Consider the following 12,088-nt stretch of genomic DNA (forward strand, 5'->3'; position numbering starts at 1 on the left):
GAGACAAGTGGAGTGAGACCCCAAAAAGGCTGAGAAAATGAAGGGGAGAGAATGTTTCAAAAAGCACATAGGGTATAGCTCAGTGGTAGAGTGCGTGCTTAACATGCACGAACGAGGTCCTGGGTTCAATCCCCAGTACCTCCATTAAAAAAATAATAAATAAACCTAATTACCCCCTCAAAACAAACAAAGAAGCACATAGTGCATTTTGAATTTAAAAAACATTTTTAGAAAGGAGGCAATGCTTAATACAGTCAAATATCTTCAATATCTATCTACCCACCTATCCATCTAGCCACCTAATCAGTGAATACCTAAGACATGCCTGCCAAGCATGAGGCATCATGTTAGAATCTGCAGGCAATGCTGTTAGAGCACGTTATACTCCAGTAGGCTGAAAACTGAAACTAGCTATAAAATATTTAAATAACAGTTTAACCCTGAAGCCACAAAGGAAAAGACTGATAAATTTGACTACACAAAATTAAAAGCTTTACTACAGAGGGAAAAAAAAAAATCTTCAGGACAAATTGTAAAAGCTATTTGTCACACAGGTGACAGACAAAAGGATAATTTCCTTCATTTCCATTGGAAGAATCATGGAGAGACAGACCCCAAATGAGCAGATGTGAACAGGAAGTTCTTAAAAATGAAAGCCGATATGACAGTCTTCCCAGCCGAACTCATAATTAAAGAAGTGTAATTCAAAACAGCAATGAGACTTCATTAACTACATCTCAGGTTGGCAAATATTAAAATGCTCGTTACGATCCAGTGATGTGCAGGGTGTGGGGAGATTACGGGTACCAGTTAACTGGTACGATCTTTTTGGAAGCTAATTTAGGACTATGTCAACATTTAAAATACATATCCCATCTGAGCCAGAAATTCCATCCCTACGAATGAGCTCTGTAGGTATCTTGCATAGATGTACCAACGTGGACCAGGAAAGGTGTTCACAGTGGTAAGGGTTGCACACAACCTAGTATCCATCAACCGGGAATTGGACAGATAAGTTACGCTGTGTCCAGACTGTGTAATATCATGTAGCCATTAGGAAGGATGAGCTAGGAAGTGAAACCAGCTCGGCAGAGACCACTGTGTCTCTCATTACATTGGGCTGAATTTTATTTTGGAAGAAGATATGGGAAACTGGTAACCATTTCTCTTGAGACACTCTGTGAATTATTGTTCCATTAAATGAGATAAGAAATGCACGAGCAGGTCTTTGGGTGGAAATCATGAATCTGTTGATTGTTGAGTTTAAAGTATACTTAGGGGGGAGACTGAGTGGGGGTCAGTGTAGAAGGAAAGGCTGCTAGTGTCTCTTTTATGTTTTCAAGTGCCATTTGAACTTTTTTATTGCATGCATGTATTATATTTTATAATTCATAAAAGATTTTATAATAGATTTTATAATAGGTTTATATAGTAGATTTTGTTTTATAATCAATTTTAAAATTACATATTCAGACAGTTCTTGAGCAGCCGGCCCTAGGCCGCACGTGAGAAACATCACTGAATGCGTCACCCAACAAGGGTAGGATAGAAAGTCTCTCTGATCACTCCTCTGTACCACGCTGTTTCTCTATTTGGTGAAATCCTTTTGTCACTGCATAATGTTCATGGAGGCCCCTAGGAAAATCCCCTCAAGGTTCTTGAGATGTACTTCCCAGCCCCGCCATCTTGCCCCAAGACACAGCCATGCCAGGAGTTTGTTCTGAGTAATTTCCATTTCTTTGTAATCCCAAAACATCAAAGTGTGGTCTTGGCCAAAGACAGAATGAATCACTAATTTGGACAACTGTGTGTGTGTGTGTGTGTGTCCCAGGGTGAGCAGTGGAGCTTGATGAATGGAAGGAGCCCTGAACTAGGGACCAGGAGGCTTGGTTCTAATCCAGCTCAGCCATCAACCAGCTGTGTCCTGTGGCCAATCCAGCACTTCAGCATCCTCCACTGTGTCCCTGAGCCCCCTTTGGATCACCTGGTTGCCCGTCGATGGTTCTGTCTCATCGTCTCCATCACTAAAATGAAAGAATCCAACTAAGCCATGGTCTCTAATGAGCCACGCAGGCTGGACTTTCTGGGTTTGCTACATATTATTTCTAGGCACCAGTTCAAGCGTTGGTTATATATTCTCTCACTTCTCTGTTTGACCCGTAGAGCCTTCTGTAGGGCTGAGCCTACAGAGGGCTGGAGTACGTGGCTTCCTGGCATGGAGTGTTTGGGCCTTGGAGGCAGATAGCCTTGGGTTGGAACCCCATTTCTGCTCCTCGCCAACTGTGTTACCTGGAATAAGCCACTTATCTTCTCTGAGCCCTCTATAAATTACCTTCAAGGTGGTGGTACAGAGGAGTGATGTTACACCTTCATCTCAGGGGCTTGGCGCATAATAGGTGCTCAGTAAAAAGGGAAATTCTTACAACGGCATCAGAAAGTAATGATGGGGGAACACAGGATGCCTACTTCCTTACCTCCTTCAAGTCTTCTCAAACGCCCTTCCTCTGGGAATTTATGTCCGCCTCCCTCTGACTTTGCATGTCTAGTCTCTTTGAAATTGTTTGTTGATTCCTTGGTCTCACCCACTAGACTGTGAATTTCTTGGGGTCCTGGATTATGACCCCAGTGTCTGGCACAGTACCTGGTGCAGATACGCCTTTGTCAGGTGAGTGTAGCCACCTGGTCACCTGCCACGGGTAATCCCGAGAGGCCTGCAGGCTTTGGAGGAGATTTGGCCTCAGGCCCGAGCTATCATTGGCCCACATTCCAGCCCTTGTTTCAGCTCGGATTGAGCTAAACTCGAAGGGCTCCTATATGGATGGGGGTGGGAAAGCTTTCTGGGCAAACTGATGTAAGCAGGGACCCCTCAGCCCCGTGCCTGATGGGGATTTAGCCGTCAGCCAGGAGCCCCCGCCAGTCCATTTATCCAGGAGATAAAGAGCCATCAGGTGTGCTGGGGAGCCTCTGTAAATGCCACTCACCAGGGGAAGAGGCTCATTTTTAATTAATTGCAGCCTCTTTTATCAATGACAGCAGGGGCCACAATCAGCATCACAGAATCACTTTAATTGCCTCTGAGAACTCTCCTCACTTCGGGTGCCCTGGGAGGGCCTCCTCAAAGAGTCAGGCAGCCCCCATGGGCCCTCTTCTTTCTGCCAATTCCACAGGTCCCTTGGGGATTCCCATAGGTCAAACCTAAGCCTCCTCTCCCCTAAACTGCCCTCCTTCTGAATTCTCTGTTTTGCTTCTGGGTACCCCAGCCAGGAACCCAAGAAGTCTGTCCTCCACTCTGGGCATCAAGGGCCCATCCCGTAGCCTGTGCCCCTGTTTCAGCCCTTGTCCGCTCTCAGCTGGGCTGCTGTGTGTTTCCTCGCTGGTCCTGTCCCCCAAATGTCCGGCCTCCACCCCTCTCACCCAGCTCCCTCTTCCTAGAGCATCTTCCCTCTGCCCTCACTCCCCTAGCTGACTTGACTCATCCTCCCAGCCCTGGTGGGACTCCTGAGGGAAGCCGCCCATGACCTCCATCACCTTCAGTGCTTCAGCGTCCTCCACTGTGTCCCTGGGCCCCCTTTGGGTCGCCTAATTGTCCGCTGATGGTTCTGTGTCCCCAGCTGGACCGAGAGCTCCTTGAGGGTCCAACTGCAGGTCCTCTCCATCTTCCTGCCCCATACCTGCCACAGTGCCTGACACTTAGAACATGCCTGGGCAGGGCTTTGTTGAAACAGAATTAAACCCAACATGTTCATAATGGAAAGAGCTGGAGGAGAGGGACAGCTTCCGGCAAAGAGAAGCTGGGCTGTCAAGCGCTGGGGGCACCGCCTGATGCCAGAGGGCGTGAAACGTAACCAGTGGCCTCGGGGCTCCCGAGACACCGGTGAGCACCTGCTGGTGTGGGCATTTGCTGCCCTGCTCACCTGCCTTCCGAGACCACTGGCCACCCTCAAGCAGGCCTGGGATGAGGCCACTTTTCAGGGGCTTGGGTCTGCTAGTGCCCAGACTTCACAGATGGCGCCACCCCAAGACTCCTTTCATGAAGGGCCCCTCTTGGCTCTTTTCTGTCCTCACTGGCCAGCACTTGGAGGAAGCCCCTAGTCAGGGAGTCCCCCACGCACACACTGTTGGAGAGGCTGGGGAGCTTGGGATGACCTAGTCCCACACATCCTTGTCCAAACAAGGAAATGAGCACTGGAGGGGAAGGACCTGGCTGGCTGTCACCAGGCAATACTCCCCCAAGTTCTTTAGAAGTCCTTCCATCAAACCTGCTGGAGTAGCCACCTCCTCCTGCCCAGATTCTTAACCCCGGGGTGTGGGCATGGGAAGGAGGTGGCAGGAATGGGGAAGGACACGGGCTTCGGGTCAGCCTTGCGTTTGCACCATTAGCTCTGCTGAATACCAGCTCTCTGTGTGGCGCTGGGCAAATAACCTAACCTCTCTGAGTGTCTCAGTAAAGTAGGAGCTATCGAATTTCATGGGATTGTTCTGAGAAATCAACGTATATAATGAACCTCACACAGTACCAGTTCATGATGAGTGCTTAATAAATGGGAGTTTCCCAGCATCCTAAGGGTGCTGACTCCCGGAACGAGCCCCTGTGAATGGGTTCTGTCCAGGGCCAGCCGTAAATTGGTTATTACTGGGCATCAGGAGGAGAGAAGGAGGAGAGAGAGTTTAGTGGGGGCCAGGACTGGACCCAGGTGAACGAGGTGTCCTTCTTCTGATGGGTGGGCTGGGTCTTGGCGGCGCGGGCCCTGGATCCTTTGCGGGGACCGCAGCCTCTCTAGGTCGGGCCCTGGCAGAGTCACGCCGAGACCAAGGCCAGCGCCTGGAGGGCTGAGCACGGCCTGCAGCGCCCCCTCGTGCCCGCAGCGAGAAGGCAGCCTCCCCAACCGCGGAGGGTCTGCAGGTAAATGCCCTCGAGCCCTTGTGCCCGAAGAGAAAGCAGGATCGTGCGGAGGGGGAGGCAGCCTTCGTCTGTAGGGGCGGGAGACCTGAAACCTCGACTTTTCCGTCGTCACAGCCCTGCCACCGCCTGCAATGATCAGTAATCTCCCAGAGTTTATCAAGTTTGGAGCGGCGCCAAGAGTCTGTGGTACCAAGCACCCACGGTGTTCCAGGTGCACCGCTGTGTTACCCCCTGCCCTCTCCAAAAGGAGCAGAGGGCCAGAGAAGAGCTCCCATCAGCTTATTGGAGAACTCCAATCAGAAAATCCAGGAAAAAAAAAGCCCTTTTAAGACGTATTTTAACAAACATGCACATTTAATTTTTTCTTTTGTCCGACTTTGAGTGCACTTAAGTGGGGAGATACCATACAGCTGTTCGGTAGGTGTTCATTAAGATTTTACTATACAGATTTGGGGAGGAAGGAATCCCATCCTGGCCCTGGACCCGGGGTGGGGGGTGATGGTCCAGCGCAGAGACCCCCCTGGCCCCCACATTCCTGACCCAGCCCAGCCCATCGCTCTGTGCTGAGACTACATTTGCTCGTGGCTTTCCCTGTGGACCCTGAGCTCAGGGGTCAGGAACTGAGTCTTTCATCTCTGTGTCAGAGCCTTCCAGCTTAGGGCCTCACAGGTGGAAAGCACAGGTAAATGCCACAACTGCAGTGACAGAGGAAGGATGGAGTGCCACTCGTTTCTATCGTCAGACACCCCTGGTTCAAATCCGGCCTCTGCCTCTTGCTGGCTGTGTGACCTTGAACCCACAGCTCCTTGTCTGTCCCGCGGTCCCGGGAATCTCGACCTTGCGGCTTGTCCTAAAAAGAATACGTGAGGGAGCCCTCAATGATGGGTGCCCGGCTACTCCTAACATTCCCAATGAGGCAGCAGTGCATCCTTCCCCACCCCAGCGTCGGATCCTTCCTCCTCGAGAGCCGAGAGCAGAGGTGTCCGTTCCTCCTCCCACAGCTCAGCTGACCTTGGCTCCTGCCCTCTGAGAAAATGGAAGCAATCAGATGAGAACTCCTTAGTCCTTCATCTTTCCCCCTCCAAACCCACTGGCTTCTGCATCTTTACTCGGATTTTCACCTTCCTTCTTGCTCTCCTAGAAGAACTAGTCCTGCCCTCACCAATTGCTCAGAACCCTTCATCCTCTGGTCCTCGTAAAGACTGGGCTCCTGAAATCATGCCCTCTCTCCTGAATTAATTTCCCCCCTCTACTGGGTCATTCCCATCAGCATACAAACAGGACTTACTCTATCTTGTTATAAAAATAATAGTCTCCCTCTGCACCCCACCTGTCTCCCTGCAGCTGGCGCCCCACTTCTCTTCACAGCCCTCACCCAGAGGAGTTCTTCGGATCCTGTACCCCCACGTCCTCTGAGGTGCCTGTGCACCAGTGACACTCAGGGAGACTGGGAGGGACAGTCTGAGCTCAGGAAGGGGAAGAGTCCGGACTCTACTGATGCACATTGTACTTTTATTGTTTAGGTAACAATTTCTTCTCTGCCTATAAATATATTTTCATGGCAGACAACTCCCAAATCATGGAAAAATATAAAAAAGAAAAGAAAAATCCAACATAATTTGACTGCCAAAGAGAGTCAGTTTGGTGTATTTCCTTCCAAAATTTTCCCCTAAGCAAGTACATCTTTAAATGTATGTAAATATACATACTGTGTGCCTTGTGATCCACAGTGGGGCTAGAGCAAGACACAGTGCCTGCCCTCAGAGCAGAGAGAGGTGATGAACAGTTCTCCTGAGCCCTGCCAGTGCCATCGTGCTGGCTGAATCCAGGTGTGTGGGGCTCAGAGGAAATGGGGATGAAAGATCACAGCTTTTCTGGGGACCAAGGGAAGTTCCTTGGGCTGGAGAGTAAATTTGGTCTTGGTGGCAAGTGGTGATGCAAAGGCTGAGAAGTCGGAAGGGACTGGATGACCAAGTCCCCTTCTACCGTGGCTGGGAGTGGGGACTTCCCTGTAACAGAAGTGCGTGGTCTTTGAAGGGCTTGAAATAAAGAAAGGGACAAGAGCTAAGGCCACACTGGCTGCCTTGGGTGCCTGGCAAGAAAGGGACAAGACTGAAGGGAGAGAGACCAGCCAGGAGGCAATAACCATCATCTGGGCTGCTGTCCCTGTGGCTCAGGCCAGGTGGGGGAGTGGGAGGATCAGCAGACATGCCCAAGAAGCAGCTGAAGGAGAATTCAGGGCTTTGGTGCTTGATTGAATCTGGAGTAAGGGTGGCGAGAGAGAAGGGAGAAACTTTTTATTACATTGTGGTCCTTCTGTGCATCCTATTTTATAGCTTTTTTTTTCTCTTAAAATAAATATATCATGACTACCTCCTCATTTTCCTAATGTCCTCTGTAATGTGGTTTATAATGGCTGAATAATCCGTAATTGCATGTTGTGTATATCGTTTAGTTAACTAATACTCTCCTGCTGCCATTAGCTATTTCCAGCTTTTCTTTACAAGAGAAGAAATCTCAGCTCATAGGAGGAACACTGCACTTTGCGTTTTTGGGCTTGGTAGATACTGCATTTTGTGTGTGTGTGCGCAAATTGAAAGTTTGTGGCAACCCCACGTTGTCAGATGATGGTTAGCATTTTTAGCAATAAGGTATTTTTTAATTAAGGTATGTACATGGTGTTTTCAGTTGCAATGCTACTGTATACTTAATAGATAACAGTAGAGGGTAGACATAAATTTTATGTAAACTGGGAACGCAAAAAATTCACATGACTCATTTATCTTGACGTTTGTTTTATTGCTGGTCTGGAACCAAGCCTGCAATGACTTCAAGGTGTGCTGTATCATCAAAATACCTTTGAAAAATCCCTTAAATCGCCATGAAGTGCAGTATTCCTTGTTTTGTGTGCACAGCCATGTACAGTAACATGTATGTGTAAATATAGAAAGAACGTACAGCATCTATGAATGAAGATATGTGCAAAATATAACTAGGCTACTATTTAAATTGCCTCTTTTCTTTTAATTTTTCTGAACTCAGGTGGTTGAATTTACATAAAGTAATGGCATATATGTGTGACTCCAAGGCCTTATGCACAACATCCCAAAGAACAGTGAATCACTCCCAGTGGGTTGGGAGATGCCCCATTGGCCCCAGTTCTGCAACCCCCTATATGTGCCCTTTGCCCCTTTGCTGTTCTCCTACTGGAGGAGGAGGGAACTTCTCTGCCCTGTGACTTTGGGCTCAGCTGTGTGACTTGCTTTGACCAATGAAATGTGGATGGCAGTGTGCCTCCTCGAGCCCAAGCCTTATGATGCATCATGTATTCCTGCTTGCTCTTTCATGCTGCTGCCTTCATTAGAAGGCAAATTCTAGAAGGATACAGAAGGAGCAACCCTAAGCCTGAGGCACAGAGAGGAGCCAAGCCCAGCTGGACAGTGGCTTGAAGCAGAGCTGCCCATTTGAGCACAGCCCAGGTCAGCCAGCATCCAGCTGACCTGCAGATGCAGGAGTGAGCGTAAATAATGTAACCTACCAAACCTCGGGATGATTTGTTATGCAGCAACAACTAACCAATACAGTAAGCATATCTGATTAGCTCCTTTTTCCATTTCAAAAAGCTCAGGTTGAATCATGCTAAATTTCAATATCCTTTCACCCTGCCCCAGGACATCCATTTTTATTTCTATTCAGCATTTCTCTCCTTTCTGACCAACAGCAAGGATTTTTTTGAAATTGCCAATTTGATGTACAAATAAATGATCTCCCTCTTTTTGCATTTCTTTTGTTATAAGTGAGGAGGAACATTTAAAAAATATATGTTTACTAGCTTTTGGACTCTCTTCTGTGAATCAATGGTTTATATTCCTGGGACTTGATCTTATTCATCTCTGATTACCCTGCCCCCAAAGGAAACTTCAGAGTGCTTAAATGAATGAATCCCTTGAGTTCTGAGCTCCTCCTCAGCCTCACAGACTTAGAACCACCCTATGGGTGAATGCTGTTTGTGTACAATTTAACTAATGAATGGTCTTATGTTACAAAAATACATATTTTCTGAATGCTTCCTGAGTCCAGCCTAGTGCAAATGAAAAAGTATTCAGAACTAAAAGAACTGGAGCTGAGTCCTAATGATGAAAGGAAAGTCATTATATTTTTCCCAGCCTCAGTTTTCCCATCTGTAAAATGGAGATCAGAGTGGACCATCCCACTCAGTGTTGCTGTGAAGAATAGATAACGTCCTGGGTACCCAGCACAAAAATCTCATGCACCTAATGTGGTGCATACCACATAGCAGGCCCTCAAAAAATCTTAGATTCAGCACTGATTTTTTTCCTTCCTTACATGGATGGGCTATAGGGATTAAGAGGAAGGAAAGATTTCTCTGGAGTGAGAGCAATCAGGGAAGGTCTCCTAAAGGAAGTACAATTTGAACTGGGAGTTAAAGGGTAGGGAGGATTCTGGAGCAGTAGTAGGAAGAAGAGAAGGTGTTCTGGGTGTGGAGACACAGTAAGAACAGGTGGAGTCAGGAGCTGTTCTAATAAATGTTGCTGCTATTCAGTCCCCAGGATACGCCAAGAACACATAAAGTAATCCACATAAGGTAGTGTTTTATTTTTATCGTCATCATCATAGTCCCACTTTACAGACGAGAAAGTAGAAACTCAGAGAGGTTATGTGATTTCCCTAAAGCCACACAGTTGGTCATCGGTGTTGGATTTGCATCTGAGCCTAAGTCCCGCCCTCTTTTCAGCAAACCACCTCTAGCAGCCACAGAGGTATTTCTGGGTCTCTGGCTTCAGGAGAGAACCTGCTGTTCAGTGGTGGGGACACAGGAGCCTCCAGCCGCAGTGCAGCGTCTGCAGAATCCACCTCCACGTCTGGGCTGAGGCCCCGCACTCCCAGGGCAGCCCCAGCCAGGGACTGAGCTGGGAGGAGAGACTAGGGCCTGACTACTCCTGCCAACAGGGGGCGCCTCTGAGGGGCCAGCTTGGCTCACGTCTCCCTGCAGATTGGCTGAGACTCCCTCATGTCTGCATGTTGGTCTGAACCTTTCATCTTTCACAGTAACCTCTTCCACTTGCGACTCCATCTTTGTCAGTTTCCAGAGGACCCGCAGACACACCATCCTGGTCCGTCCTCCCCGCAAGCCTGGCCCGGATGCGCGGGCCCTGAGCAGACCGCTGCCTGGCGCGGGGGCTCAGGGAGGCACCGCTGGGAATGAGAATGGCTCTGAAGGGTCTTGAATGGTCATACTCATCAACACCGAGCATTCACCATGCACCAGGCGCCATTTAAAACGTTTCTTTAACTTACTTCAGTTCACCCTCACAAGAACTCGGAGAGGGAGGGGCAGTTGCTATCTTTGTTTTACAGACAAGGAAACTGGGGCCCCAAGGGTTTCCGTAACTTGACTGTCCAGGTTATGTGGCAGCACTGGACCCTAACCCAGGCACTCTGGGGTTCCTACCTGCATCCCTACAGGCGGATGTTGGAGGCTCTCACTCTGCCAGGCCCGGGAGTGATGGGGGGCTAGTGCATGGAGGGTCCCTTGAGGGCCCAGGCAGTCTGCTCCGTGCTGGTGTCTGTCCCGCGGGCCTCAGCTAGGGCTCAGATCTCCGGAAAGGGGAAGCAGGAGGGGAAATAGTTATTTCAAGCGGATGGCGGTGTCACGCAGAGGTCATGCCCAAGCTCCCGCGGCCCCAGCCTGCTCGCTGACAGTTGAGGAGGCCGTCCTGCCCGTTTTACCCAGCTCCTGTTCAGCACCGTCAGCCGCTGCTCAGCCGCAGAACCAGCAGGCTGCACACTGCAGTCACGTTCTGTGGTCCCTGCGGTTCTGAAGTGGGTTTCCTGAGCGTAGCTGGGCCTGGGAGCTTGTCAGAGGAACCACCCTGCAGAGGGGCGGGCAGCAGCCCTCCTGGCTGTGACTCCCCCTCGATTTCTCACTGGCTGGGTGTTGTTAGCAGGCTGTTACCACTATCTAACCAACCACCCCAACCCTAGTGGCTTTGAGCCACAACCATCTGGGATTTCTCATGAGTGTGTGCGTGGGTTGGGCCGTTAGTCCTTCTGATGTGGGCCAGGCGTGGCTGGTCTTGGCTGGGCTAATGTGACTGTGGCCGGCTGTTGGCTGACTCACGGAGGATGGCCTCCACTGGGGCAGCTGGGCCCGGCTCCACACGCATCCCCCAGCTGGTCAGCCTGGGCTTGGTTTCGTAACGTGGTGGGAATACTGAGTGAGAGGGAAAGAGTCACAGACCCGGCTCCCGTTGAGCAGAGCTGCAGTCCCGTGGCGAAGGCCGTTAACGGAAGGATGTGAATTGAAGCCCACATCCCACGGTAGTGAACCTCGAGCGACTCAGTTTGCTTACTCGTCAGATGGGCATGACGTGGCTTGTATCAGGTGATGCTCTGGTGTGCTGTGTCCTTTCAGGGACTGGTCGGTCAGGTGTGGCCTCAAGATGGGCAGGGGAGAGGCACGGGAAGACAAAGACTGTCCTGCTCGCAGGTCCTAGAGAAACAGTCACTGCAGGCCGAGCGGGGGCCGCATGCGGAGAGCGCCCAGGGAGTGGGTCGGCCACGCAGGCGGGGAGCCCAGAGAGGCTGAGGACCGGGGGTGAGGGCCTTCAGCGGGGGTCAGGGTGGAGAACACCAGCAAAAGGTGCAAGGGGGTTTCACGGGTGTGTTTGAATGTCCTGAAGTCACAGTCACAAATGGGGAGGAAGGGGAATTTGTGGCAGGGACCCAGCTTGTCACGCTGATGCCCCTGGTCACCTGGGTCAGTTCTCAGAGCCTGTTTGTGGGAATGCTGAGGCGGTGGGAAGATGAAAACTTAAAAAAAAAAAATTTATTGTTTTAAATACTTTTTCCAGGGGTGTGGTAGGTAATGAGGTTTATTCATTTATTTTTTTAGTGGAGGTACTGGGGATTGAACCCAGGACCTCGTGCATGCTAAGCACGTATTCTACCACTCAGCTGTACTTCCCCCCAAGAACTTTGAAAATTTACAATACCCCTTGTAAAACTTGAGCCCCATGACTTTTTTTTTTTTTTTTGAAACCTAGTCTTATAAAACGTAAGAGGCCTAGAACTGGATTTGCCTTTGGAGAAAACCATTCTTTCTGGAAAACTGTTTAGTGGGTGAGGATGGGGGAGTGTCTTTTGTCACAATAATTAGAGAGT

Source organism: Camelus dromedarius, chromosome 4, assembly GCF_036321535.1.
Source record: "Camelus dromedarius isolate mCamDro1 chromosome 4, mCamDro1.pat, whole genome shotgun sequence".
Taxonomy (NCBI): domain Eukaryota; kingdom Metazoa; phylum Chordata; class Mammalia; order Artiodactyla; family Camelidae; genus Camelus; species Camelus dromedarius.